Below are 14302 nucleotides of genomic sequence, written 5' to 3' on the forward strand. Positions count from 1 at the left end.
TGGCTTGATGCACTTTCCTCTTGGCACGTTTCTCTCTTTTGCCCTTCATTCGTGCCTCTACAAATTCTACAGCACTGCTGGTCACAGCTGAGCTCCAGCTGGAGCGCTCAAGGGCCAGTGCTTCCCAGTTCTCAGTGTCTATGCCAGAGATTTTAAGGCTGGCTTTGAGCCCATCTCTAAATCTCTTTTCCTGTCCATCAGCATTCCGTTTTCTGGAACATAGCCTTCACCACTATGTCAGTTGATGAGCTACTGATGACTGGCACTGCTCGTCTGCTTCCACTGACTTCCCGCTACAGCGGCAGTGATACCAACTTCTCCTGCGAAAATTCTTCATGAGAGCTATGTGACTTGTAACCTTATTTTCTGGATAACCCTCATATATCACAAAATGCACACAAGTCCACCACCAATAAAATTCAGGTTAAAATTCACAGTTTAAAACTGACTGGGTAGAATTGACTTGAAATGTATACTACTCAGATCTGTGATTATACAGGTCTTCTATAAAGCTAATGCAGTGTTTCTCAACCTGGGGGTCGGGACCCCTGTGGGGGTCACGAGGGGGTGTCAGAGGGGTTGCCAAAGACCATCAGAAAACATAGTATTTTCTCTTGGTCATGGGGGTTCTGTGTTGAAAATTTGGTCCAATTCTATCGTTGGTGGGGTTCAGAATGCTATTTCATTGTGGGTGAACTATAAATCCCAGCAACTACAACTCCCAAATGGCAAGGTTTATTTTCTGCAAACTCTACCAGTGTTCACATTTGGGCATATTGAGTATTTGTGCCAAGTTTGGTCCAGATCCATCATTGCTTGAGTCCACAGTGTTCTCTGGATGTAGGTGAACTACAACTCCAAAAGCTCAAGGTCAGTGTCCACCAGACTTTCCCAGTATTTTCTCTTGGTCATAGGAATTCTGTGTGCCATGTTTGATTCAATTCTATCATTCATGGAGTTCAGAAGGCTCTTTGATTTAAGGTGAACTATAAATCCCAGCAACTCGAGCATTACCAAATGACAAAATCAATCACCCTCAACCCCACGAGTATTCAAATTTGGGGTGTATCGGGTATTTGTGCCAAATTTGGTCCAGTGACTTAAAATGCCACCTGCATATCAGATATTTACATTACAATTCATAACAGTAGCAAAATGACAGTTATGAAGTAGCAACGAAAATAACGTTGTGTTTGGGGGTCACCACAACATGAGGACCTGTACTAAGGGGTCACAGCATTAGGAAGGTTGAGAACCACTGAGCTAATGGTTTTTACTCATTCAAGACCAAGGTACACTCAAATACTTTGGATTACAAAACAATACACACTTGCTAGGAAAAAAAACCAATTTCCCCTTTAGCTACTACGCAGATTTCATTTAAACTCTAATAAAACAACAGAATCCAAGGAGCAGCCGATGTCATAGTCCCTGTTGATCTACAAAAGCTTGGGCTGTGACCCTGCATGTCCCAGCTTTATTAAACCAATTGTACATATCTCCCTGCCATTTCAAGATGTCTGGATATTTAATCGAACCTGGCACTACTATCCTAGCCTTTGTTGAGATGTCATTTCTGCAGGCATGAGGTCAACACATCTATTTTTATGTTGTTGTTTTTTTAAGCCAAAGTCCTGGGACCAGCAAGTTGCCACCTGATTCTGTGTCAGATACAGCCTGGAAGATATGGGTGGGCCTTTACTGAAACAGAGACAAAAAGGCCCCCTTTATCTCCACTTATTGCATTCCTGCTTGTCTTCTTTCCTCTCCTGTGTTCAGCCGGTTATTCACTTAATTGGCATCTGAGTTGTGTCGCTCCAGACCTCCCCATGCCGCCCCCCCCCCCGCTGCCCCCAGTGATTTGCATGCCAAAGGCACAACAGCATCATTATCGACTGGCAAAGCTGATCCATTGGGGCTTCTGTTCCCTTCCCTGTGGTCTCTCTATGAAGACTTCCCTATGAATTCCTCATAAAATTGGAGAGGGAAACATCTGCCAGAATTACAATTAAATCCAAAATCCACATGAGTGATGCCTTTATTGGCCAACCAAAATGTAGAAAATATATCAAAGTTCATTAGCACTTCATCAGGTAAAGATGTTACAAACTACATCTCCAAAGATTCCATAGCATTGGGCCATGGCAATGAAAGTGGTTATTTATTTATCGTATCAGAAGTGAACCGAGGGTACAGTTGAAATGTATTTAGAAAGCACGAAGTTTGCAAACTTGGCATTCTATTAAATGTCCTTTGACCAGAAGCTGGCCACTTGGAGTGCCTCTCGTGTCATTGTGAGAAGGTCCATCATTGTGCACATGGCAGGGCTCTGGCTGTATTGTCATAGGTGGTCTGTAGTTTGCTCTTCTCCACACTTGCATGTCGTGAACTCCACTTTGTGGTCCCATTTCTTAAGGTTAGCTCTGCATCTCGTGGTGCGAGGGCACAGTTTGTTTAACATCTTCCAAGTCACCCAGTCTTCTATGTGCCCAGGAGCGAGTTTCTCATTCAGATTTATTTATTTATTTGTAGTATTTATATACTGCCCTTCTTAACCTCAAAGGGATTTAGATCAAGAAATAGTTTTCTAAGATCTACAGAGACACTTGCTGGAAGATTCCAGCAAGCAAGAGTCCAAAAGTGGCAGGCTCAAACCCAGAGCCTCAATCAATGGGAGATACCAAATGAGAGACTCCCCCCTGGGCACACAGAAAACTGGGCAACTTGGAAGGCGCTGAACAGACTGCGCTCTGGCACCACGAGATGCAGAGCCAACCTTAAGAAATGGGTCTACAAAGTGGAATCCACGACATGCGCGGGTGGAGAAGAGCAAACCACTGACCACCTGCTGCAATGCAGCCTGAGCCCTGCTACATGCACCATGGAGGACCTCCTTGCGGCAACACCAGAAGCACTCCAAGTGGCCAGATACTGGTCGAAGGACATTTAATCAACTACCAAGCTTTCAAACTCTGTGTTTTTGTATGTTTGTTTGCTTGTTCTGTTAAAAAATGTAATACAACTGTTCGATGCCTGACACAATAAATAAATCTCTCAAAGGGAACTCAGGGTAGTTCACAGTATCAGCCATGGCTTGAGGTTCCGGGTTTTAGCCTGCCACCTTTGGACTTTTGCTTGCTGAGGTGTTCCTGCAAGTATCTCTGTAGATCTTAGAAAGCTAGTTCTTGATTTAAGACCTTGGCATGCTGGCTGATATCCATGCAGGGGATGGGCTGGAAATGCCAATGCTTTCATGCATCTCAATCCAGGGTTTTATCAATTTTATCATTTCTATCCTAGTGCATTTGGCCCACCCAAATATTTCTCTATCATTGTTATTTTGAAACTTTATTTTATTTTGTTATTTCATGTATGTATTTTGATGGTGACTTTGCTTCTTTGTATTTTATTTTGCTGTACTGTAATTTTGGGCTTGGCCTCATGCTAACCGCCCTGAGTCTCCTTTGGGGAGATGGTGGCAGGGTACAAATAAAGATCATCATCATCATCATCATCATCATCATCATCATCATCATCATCATCATCATCATGTCCTTTCATTATTGGCTGCTATACCAGCTGAACAGTATAATTTCTCCAGTGGTGTAAGGTGCAGACATCCTGGGATAATGTGGCACGTCTCATTAAGAGCCACATCCACTGCTTGAACATGGTGAGATGTGTTCCACACTGGGCATGCAAACTCAGCAGCAGAGTAGCAAAGTGCAAGGTCTTCACTGTACCTGGTTGTGATCCCCAGGTTGTGCTAGTCAACTTTCAAATGATGTTTCTAGCGCCCACTTTTTGATTGATATTCAGGCAGTACTTCCTATAAGTCAAAGAATGGTCCAGGGTAACTCCCAGGTATTTGGATGTGCTGCAATGCTCCAGTGGGATTCCTTCCCAGGTAATCCTCAGAGCTTGAGATACTTGTTTGTTCTTAAGATGAAAAACACATGTCTGTGTTTTAGATGGATTAGGAATCAGCTGGTTTTCCCTGTAATAGGCAGTAAGAGCACCTAGAGCTTCGGAGAGCTTCTGTTCAACCATCTCAAAGCTCCCTGCCTGAGCTCTGATGACATGATCATCAGCATAGATGAAACTCTCTGTCCCTTCTGGCAGTGACTGGTCATTTGCATGATGGAGCAAGCACGTTCCCCTGAGGCAGGCCATTCTTCTGTTTCCGCCATCTGCTTCTCTGGCTGTGCTGGTACAGCTGTACCAGGAGCTCCAACCTTATTTTATTTCTGTTATCTGTTTGCAGTCATAGGGCAGGCCATCTGTCCATCATAATTAAGCTTTGGTTCTGCCCCTTGTTCAGGGCTCTGGGAGGGAAAGGAGCCATTTTTTGGTCAGTCTCACATAAGAAAGCTAAACTATAGGATGTAGACCAGCTCGTCCCATAGAAAAGCTTCTTTTCTCAAGAACATCCGGGGAAACAGAAACAGAAATTCCAGGGAAAAGATCCCAAGGCTCTGGCTGAGAACTCACAGCCTCTCAGCCTCACAGCAATCAGAGGGAAAACAGCCCTGAAGTTTTCAAAGAATTTTCTGAGGGAGCATTACAGATTCACGGAACTCCAGCTGAAATATCTACAAGCCTTGGCTGGTAGGTCTACTCGATACCCAGATGCATTTGGAATTGGTAGTAGGTCCCACACCGATGAGGCATAGATAGTAAACAGCCTGGAAGACATTAAATAGGGGGTTTTTTTTCCTACAGAGGAAGTACAGTTAATCAAAGTCAGGTACCAGTCCATTTGAGGACTAGACTAAGAAAGCCTTGAAGTGTTGTTTGAACCATTGAAGATTTGTTGTTTGTTCCATAATAAAGACTTTGTTGTATCATTAAAGACTCTAAAGACCATTACTTCAGAAAAATTATTTATTTATTTATTTATTTATGACATTTATATGCCGCCCTTCTCACCCCGAAGGGGACTCAGAGCGGCTTACAAGGTATATATACATACAATATATTATATTATTAGCATAGTACAATATCAGTTTTAAATAATCCCTGAGAATCTCTCTTTGAGGCCCCCTGGCTTCCCGCTGGGCTTAAAGTATACATCCTATAGAAAAGACAGCTGTTACAGGCCCAGCGTGCGACAAAACACTGGCCCTGAAACTCAACAAAAAAGCTCCTGTTTTGTAGCAGGTTTCCTATGAGGTGGGTGAGGTGGTAGTCCTTTGTGATATTATACATTTTTCTCAGGAGGAGGCAGTGGTTTACAGTATCATAAGCCACTGACAGGTCTATGAAGACAGCTCCTGTGAAAAGCACATATCTGCATTTAGGAATCAGCTGATTTTCCCTGTAATTGGCAGTAAGAGCACCTAAAGCTTCGGAGAGGTCTTTTCAACCACTTCAAATATGTTGTCAAATTACATGAATGCTACATAGATGTGCCCATTGTGCAATTGAATCTGATGATAGTTTAACAAGAAGTTTAACGGGGGTTAAATGGTGAAATGCTGGTTTTGGAAGGGCTGTGAGCTTTCCCCCCTATGTTTCAACAAATGGAATCTGATTGCTTCTGAGCAAATCAGGATTGTACCTCATCTGAAGCGGATCTTAGCGAAAGACCTTGTCATGCTCATCTCTCCAATGCATGCCGTGCGGGCCAGCAACAGAGAGCTCTTTGATGGAGATGGGCTTGAGATGAACAGACACATACTAAGTGGGAGATGTATGGCTGTTATGGAGGGCAAAGAATGGGGCCAGAGTGAGGGGGAGAGGCATGAAGATCTGGAGAGTGTCATTCTAAACTCTGCCCTTTGTTTCTTGATAGCATTGGAGAGCATCTCTCTGGGAGGGAGAAATGCAGCCATGCATGAACCATAAATAAAGCAGAATCTCTTTCTATAAATCCGTGGCAGAGCCAGACATATAGCTAAGGAGAATGGGTGGGCAAAAGGTAGGCATAACTTCTGCCTATGTCCCTATTTGGTTATGGATCAACACTATAGAACTAATGCAGCTTGACATTACTTTAACTGCCATGGCTCAATGCCATGGATTTTCTAGTTTTCAAAGGTCTCAGCCTTCTCTGCCAAAAAGTGCTGGTGCCTCACCAAACTGCAACTCCCAGAACTCCATAGCATTGAGCTATGGCAGTTAAAGTGGAATCAAACAGCTTTAATTCAACAGTGAAGATGCACCCTAAGATTCAAAGGTGACTTGCAGTTATTAAACATAGTTAAATTCACAGTATGCAAAAAATAAAAAAGCATTGGGTTGTTGTAGGTTTTTCAGGCTGTATTGCCATGTTCTGGAAGCATTCTCTCCTGATGTTTCACCTCCATCTATGGCAGCCATCCTCAGAGGTTGTGAGGTCTGTTGGAAACTAGGAAAATTGGGTTTATCTATCTGTGGAAAGTCTAGGGTGGGAGAAAAAAAAAAGAACTCTTGAATGTAGCATGTGTTGGATTTTCTTAGTGGGTCTGTAGATTGATTGTATGTTGTGTTTCTTCATCAGCTTCCCAATGCGGTCAGTGGGTCCCTTGATGCATGGCAAGAACACTTTTCCTCTGGGTGGATTTTTGTCCTTAGGAAAAGTGTTCTTGCCATACATCAAGGGAACCACTGACCACATTGGGAAGCGGATGAAGAAACACAAAGAACACAAACACCTCTGAGGATGCCTGCCATAGATGCAGGTGAAACATCAGGAGAGAATGCTTCTAGAACATGGCCATACAGCCTGAAAAATCCACAACTACCCAGTGGTTCCAGCTAGGAAATTCTTCAACAAAACAATGAAAAAGCAATTCAATTCTCTGAAGGCTAAAGACTTTGTATATCTACAACTCCCAGGATTCCATAGCATTGAACCACAGCAGTTTAAGTTGTGCTGAACTCTACTAATTCTACAATGGAGATGCATCCTGAGATAGAGGCACCTTTGTTTTTCAATGTTTCAATGAGCATAAACTTTATTACATATATATAAAGGTACCTCTCCGGTAGGAAGGTAACGCTGCTCCATGCAGTCATGCTGGCTACATTACCTTGGAGGTGTCTATGGACAATGCCGGCTCTTCAGCTAAGAAATGGAGATGAACACCACCTCCAGAGTTGGACATGACTGGACTTAATGTCAAGGGAAAAATCTTGCCTTTACCCTTTTTATAAGTTACTTTCAGGGTATGTGTATGATGCATATATTAGATCAAAATGAACTTGGTGTTTAGACATGAGTCCCATATCTCATTATGGTTGTATATCAGGCATGGACAAGCTTTATCCCTCCAGGTCATAGAATAGGAAGGTAGGTAGGTAGGTAGATAGGTAGGTAAGAAGGAAGGAAGGAAGGAAGGAAGGAATTGTGGGATTGTGGCGCAGCTGGCTGAGTGTCAGCTGCATTAAGATCACTCTGACCAAAAGGTCATGAGTTCGAAGCCAGCCCGGGTTGGAGTGAGTTTCCAACCAATTGTGTAGCCTGTTGTTGACCTTTGCAACAGTTGCATCTGTCAAGTAGGAAAATTAGGTGCCACCTTAAAGTGTGGGGAGGCTAAATTAACTAATTTATGAGGCCATAAAAAAGACTCCAGCAAGCACTCCAGTAAAAAGCATGCGGGAAATGCAGAAGTACTTCATCAGTGTCGCAGATGGATGATGAAAGCGACAGCTCCCCTGGTGGCCAGAAAAACTTAAATAGCCTCTGTGTATGTCTGTATATGTTGTATGTCAAAATTGGCATTGAATGTTTGCCATATATGTGTACACTGTAATCCGCCCTGAGTCCCCTGCGGGGTGAGAAGGGCGGAATATAAAAAGCTGTAAATAAGGAAGGAGAGAAGCAGGAAGAAAAAGATGGCAGGGAGAATCCAATTAAGTTCCTTAGGAGGTATTGAAAGTAATTTGTGTGAAAATGCAGAAAGGGTTGAAATGAACAAATGAGTCCAGAGCACCCAGGTAAGTATTTTGCTGTAGTCCTTTTAGCACTTAATACTATAGGTGAAATAATGTTTTCTTTTCACACTTTGAGCTTTTCATGACGAGGAATCATAGAATCATTGAGTTGGAAGCAGCCTCGTGGGCCATCCAGTCCAACCCCATTCTGCCAAGAACAGGAAAATTGCATTCAAAGCACCCCCAACAGATGGCCATCCAGCCTCTGTTTAAAAGCCTCCAAAGAAGGAGCCTCCACCACACTCTGGGGCAGAGAGTTCCACTGCAGCTCTCACAGAGAGGAAGATCTTCCTAATGTTCAGATGGAATCTCCTTTCCTGTAGTTTGAAGCCATTGTTCCATGTCCTAGTCTCCAGGACAGCTGAAAACAAGCTTGTTCCCTCCTTCCTATGATTTCCCTTCACATCTTGATCCATGGAACTAATCATATCTCCTCTCAGCCTTCTCTTCTGCAAGCTAAACATGACCAGCTCTTTAAGCCGTTCCTCATAGGGCTTGTTCTTCAGATCCTTGATCATTTTAGTCGCCCTCCTTTGGACACATTCCAGCTGGTAGGAATTGTGGGAGTTGAAGTCCAAAACATCTGGAGTGCCAAAGTTTGCCCATGCCTGCTGTATATGCAAATACAGTTTTTTCTACATTGTCAAAATATGGAATTCAAACATTTTTGGTCCTAGCCATTTTGGATAAGGGATACTGAAACCTGTACTATTTCCTTTCTCATGAGAATGGCTTGAACCCACTTATTGGAAAATGCTTCTTTCCCTTCTGTCCCTTGGTGCAATAACAACCAAACTTTTTTCACGTTACCATATCGGTTTCTTCCCTGAATCCTCCCACAAGGTGTTTCCTTTCCTGTTTTTGATAATGGAACTTCAGAAGTTATTTTAGGCTCCATTATTTGTTGGCTCAGCTTTGATGCGACACCGCAGGTGTGGGGGAAACACCCTATATTAGATCCACAAAACATGTTTCTCATTCTCTTGAGTTTGAGACAGATATAACATTAAGAGTGGGGTAGGATTCAGTATGAATTAGATAGGCAAATTGAATGTTTTGTTCTAGCAGGTGAAGACAATTAATTCGTACTATTCTCTCTCTGTTCCAGGAGAGAATGGATATTTCTGCAAACTTCAGCATATCCCAAATGGTTTGGAGAAACCATTCAGCACCAAAATACCCAATATTAAAAAATCACAGGGAGTTCCTCCGAAATACATTTTTTTTGCATGAAAGTCATACAGAAAGACTGTTTTTAGAAACAAACCTTCATGCTGCAAATAAGAATAAGAATAATTTTATTTCTTACCTGCCTCTCCTCGTGGCTCGAGGTGGGTTACAGAATAATTAAAACACATACACATTGCAGAAATACCACAAATACAGAGAGTGTTTGAGGATCGGGACATCCGTAGGGATACTAAGGTGCTTGTTTATAAAGTTATTGTCCTCCAAAGGCCTGTGAAACGTGGACTGTCTGCAGATGTTACTTTCAACTCCTGGAATAATTCCATCAGTGCTATCTCCGAAAAATCCTGCCAATCTTTTGGGAAGACAGGTGGACAAATGTCAGCATGCTGGATGAAGCAAAGACCACTAACATTGAAGTGATGCTCCTATGCCATCAACTCCGCTGGACTTGCCATACTGTCTGAATGCCTGATCACTGTCTCCAAATGTAGTTACTATACTCTTGAGCAGGGAGCTTTGAGATGTATTGTCGAAGGCTTTCATGGCTGGAATCACTAGGTTCTTGTGGGTTTTTTGGGCTATAGAGCCATGTTCTAGAGGCATTTCTCCTGACGTCAGGAGAAATGCCTCTAGAACATGGCTCTATAGCCCAAAAAAACCCACAAGAACCTAGCTTTGAGATGGTTGAACAGAAGCTCTCCGAAGCTCTAGGTGCTCTAACTGCCTATTACAGGGAAAACCAACTGATCCCTAATCCATCTAAAACACAGACATGTGCCTTTCACCTTAAGAACAGACAAGCATCCTGAGCTCTGAGGATTATTACCTGGGAAGGAATCCCACTGGAGCATTGCAGCGCACCCAAATACCTGGGAGTCACTTTGGACCATTCTCTGACCTACAAGAAGCACTGCCTGAGCATCAAACAAAAAGTGGGTGCTAGAAACAATATCATACGAAAGCTGACTGGCACAACCTGGGGATCACAACCAGACACAGTGAAGACATCTGCCCTTGCACTATGCTACTCTGCTGCTGAGTACGCATGCCCAGTGTGGAGCACATCTCACCACGCTAAAACAGTGGATGTGGCTCTGAATGAGACATGCCGCATTATCACGGGGTGTCTGCGCCCTACACCACTGGAGAAATTACACTGCTTAGCCAGTATTGCACCACCTGACATCCGCTGGGAAGTTGTAGCCAATAGTGAAAGGACCAAGGCAGTGACATCTCCAGCTCATCCCCTGTTTGAGTATCAGCCAGCACATCAACGACTTAAATCAAGAAATAGTTTTCTTAGATCTACAGAAACACTCGCTGGAACACCTCAGAAAGCGAGAGTTCAAAAGTGGCAGGCTCAAACCCAGCACCTCAATCCGTGGGTGATACCAGATGAGAGACTCCCCCCAGGGCACACAGAGGACTGGGCGACTTGGAAGGCGCTGAACAGACTGCGCTCTGGCACCACGAGATGCAGAGCCAATCTTAAGAAATGGGGCTACAGGGTGGAATCCATGGCATGCGAGTGCGGAGAAGAGCAAACCACTGACCACCTGCTGCAATGCACCCTGAGCCCCGCCACATGCACGATGGAGGACCTTCTTGCGGCAACACCAGAGGCACTCCAAGTGGCCAGATACTGATCAAAGGACATTTAATCAGCTACCAAGTTTGCAAAACTTGTATTTTTGTTTTTTTAAATCTTTTTTCTTTTTGTTCTGTTAGAAATGTAACACAATGTTCTGGTTGCGGATGACACGATAAATAATAAAATACTCTTGACTTAAGAACAGAAAATGGAATGTTGGTGCACAGGAAAAGAGATTGAAAGATGGGCTTAAAGCCAACCTTAAAACTGTGGCATAGACATCGAGAACTGGGAAGCCCTAACCCTTGAACGCTCTAACTGGAGGTCAGCTGTGACCAGCAGTGCTGCAGAATTTGAAGAGGCGCGAATGGAGGGCGAAAGGAAGACACATGCCAAGAGGAAGGCGTGTCAAGCCAACCCTGACCGGACTGCCTTCCACCTGAACACCCATGTCCTCACTGTGGAAGAACTTACTTACTTACTTACTTACTTAGGCGATCCCTCGTAGTCCAAGGATGATGGTCCTCCAAGGTTGGTGTTCTGGAAGTGGGTCCGTAGGTGACTGTGGAGCCCTATTCTTGATCAACATCTTCTCCCACAGTGATCACATTGGTTTCCACGTGGAAGGCGGTCCCGGTCGGGGTTGCCTTGACGCGCTTGTGGAAGAACATATGGGTCAAGAATAGGGCTCCATGTGTCACCTATGTATCTACCACCAAGACATTACACTTGGAAGGCCATCGTACTTGGACAACGAGGGATCGCCTAAGTTAGTAAGTACCACAAATACACATATAAAATGTATTGCTATAAAAGCTTGGTGTGGATTTTGTTTAGTGATAGTAAAGGTAATTGTTTTCCCCTGACATTAAGTCTACTGGTGTCCGACTCTGGGGGTTGGCGCTCATCTCCATTTCTAAGCCAAAGAGCCTGCCTAGTCCACAGACATCTCCAAGGTCATGTGGCCAGCATGACTGCATGGAGAGCCATTACCTTCCTGCTGGAGCGGTACCTATTGATCTACTCACATTTGCATTTTTTCAAACTGCTAGGTTGGCAGAAGCTGGGGCTGACAGTGTAAGCTCATGCTGCTCCCTGGATTCGAACCTGTGACCTTTTGGTCAACAAGTTTAGCAGCTCAGTGGTTTAACCCTTGTTTAGTGATACTATTGAGGATTTGGGTGGATGCTTGTGGTTCCCATATGATTGTGAGGTATGCGTGCATCCACTCTGGGTTTGAAGCCTGAATCTTTGTGTGCTATCCAAGGTGCTGAAACAGTTATGACAATAAGGTACAGGGATGTTTGGATGGTGTCTCAAAAGTTCGGGCTAAAATACCGAGTAGATTTGTTGCCCCTTTGATGTGAAAACCAACAGCTATCACTGCTGTGATGGTGCCCATCTTAGGCTGCTTTCAAATGATTAACACTAAGTTGTTGTAGGTTTTTTTGGGCTATATGGCCATGTTCTAGAGGCATTCTCTCCTGACGTTTTGCCTGCATCTATGGCAAGCATCCTCAGAGTTTGTGAGGTTTACACAGATTTTGGCTCTCAATGAATCATTGTCATGATGCACTGTCTCCAGGATATGATCCTCAGCACCAATTGCTGTGGAGTTTATAGCACATTTCTGTTTTGCTTATATTCTCATGTAGGCTTCACATAGGTATTTGGTTGGCCATTATGCAAGATTGGGTGCTCGATTAGGTAGGTTTGATGTTATCTACCAGGGCTCTTCTCTTCTTCTGTTACCTGGAATCTGAAGTTTAGTAAATAAAATAACAATCCTGACAGGTTGGAAAAGGAATCAGCAAAGACAGGAATGTGGGTGTCTCCAAAACAGACCACCTCTGCTTTGGGGTGAGTCATATGTCCATTTCTCATTTTCTTTATCCCCATCCACGGCTTTTCATTGACGTCAAAAGGCATTGACCTAAGCCTGAGAGTCTGCAAAGATCATGCACAGAATTACACATGAGTCTTGTTTCTGTTCTAGTGGTAGCATAGATCATCGTGATGGGACAAGGGAAGCTTGGGATGACGTTTAAAAACCCATCCAACATATTTGAGTTTAGCCAGTTTGCAAGGCTGTTGCTGCAGCTGTTGTTGATGAGCAGAGTCTGGGATCTGTAGTTCAAAGAGTTTCTTTGCAAATTTGTACTGAGTCCTGGGAATGGTTCTTGACAAACTTTCAGAACTGTTGGGGGCTTGAAGCATGGCTGCTAGCATCTAGTTTCCCGTATACTGTAGTTCCTTGGCAAACTAGATAAGTTAGCTAAAGGCTTCACAGAGTACAATTTGAGAGCCACTGCTTTAGGGCAAGGGTTCTCAACAGCAACAACAACAACAAAGTATGGATTGTCGATGTTGCAATCCTAGGTGACAGCAGGATTGGAGAGAAACAACTTGAAAAGCGGACACGATATGAGGATTTAAAGATTGAACTGCAAAGACTCTGGCACAAACCAGTCAAGGTGGTCCCCGTGGTGATAGGCACACTGGGTGCAGTGCCTAAAGACCTTGGCCTGCACTTAAACACAATCGGCGCTGGCAAAATTACCATCTGCCATCTGCAAAAGACTACCTTACTGGGATCTGCACGCATTATTCGCTGATACATCGCACAGTCCTAGACACTTGGGAAGTGTCTGACGTGTGATCAATACAACAGCCAGCAGAGTGTCTGCTGTGGACTCATCTTGTTGTGTTTCAAATAATAATAATAATAATAATAATAATAATAATAATACACTTTATTTATATTCCACCCTTCTGCTCTAGGGGACTCAGAGTGGATTACAGCGTTTACTTACATAGGCAAACATTCAATGCCTTTACAGTCATATACAATGAAAACATACAAATACAAATAAAGGCAAAAGGCATCTCCTTTCATTTCCAGCTTCTGGAGGTGGTGCTCATCTCTGGCTCTGGAAAGGTGCTTTTCTCCATTTTCAAGCCGAGGAGCCTGCATTGTCACCTCCTGGTTGTGTGGCTGGCAAGATTGCTAGGACCATCTCTTCGAAGCAGTACCTATTTATCTACTCACACCTGGATGTTTTTGAACTGCTAGGTTGGCAGGAGCTGGAGCTGACAGATGGGAGCTCACCTTGTCTTGTGGATTCAAACTGCCAACCTTCAGGTCAGCAGTTCAGCAGCACAATGGTTTAACCTATTGCACCACCGTGGCTCCTCAAAGCTTGTTCTCTAGGGACTCCAATACCCAAATTCCCTGGGCATTGGCTGTACTAGGGGAGACTTGTGGGAACTGAAGTCCAAAACATCTGGAGGCAGAAGTGTGATAACCTCTACTTTAGGTCGAAGTGAGTAACCAACACTTTGGTGAAGAATCCTGGGACCTACAGGTCAATGACATCAACTTGGTTATGCAAACCTGTTGACTGGCCTGGAGTCATAGGGCTTGTTCTCCAGACCCTTGATCATTTTAGTCACCCTCCTCTGGACACATTCCAGCTTGTAAACATTTCCCTTCAATTGTGGTGCCCAGAATTGGACACAATATTCCAGGTGTGGTCTAACTAAGGCAGAATAGAGCATGGGTAGCATGACTTCCCTGGACCTAGACACTATACTCCTATTGAT

The sequence above is a fragment of the Anolis sagrei genome, chromosome 5, assembly GCF_037176765.1.
Source record: "Anolis sagrei isolate rAnoSag1 chromosome 5, rAnoSag1.mat, whole genome shotgun sequence".
NCBI lineage: Eukaryota > Metazoa > Chordata > Lepidosauria > Squamata > Dactyloidae > Anolis > Anolis sagrei.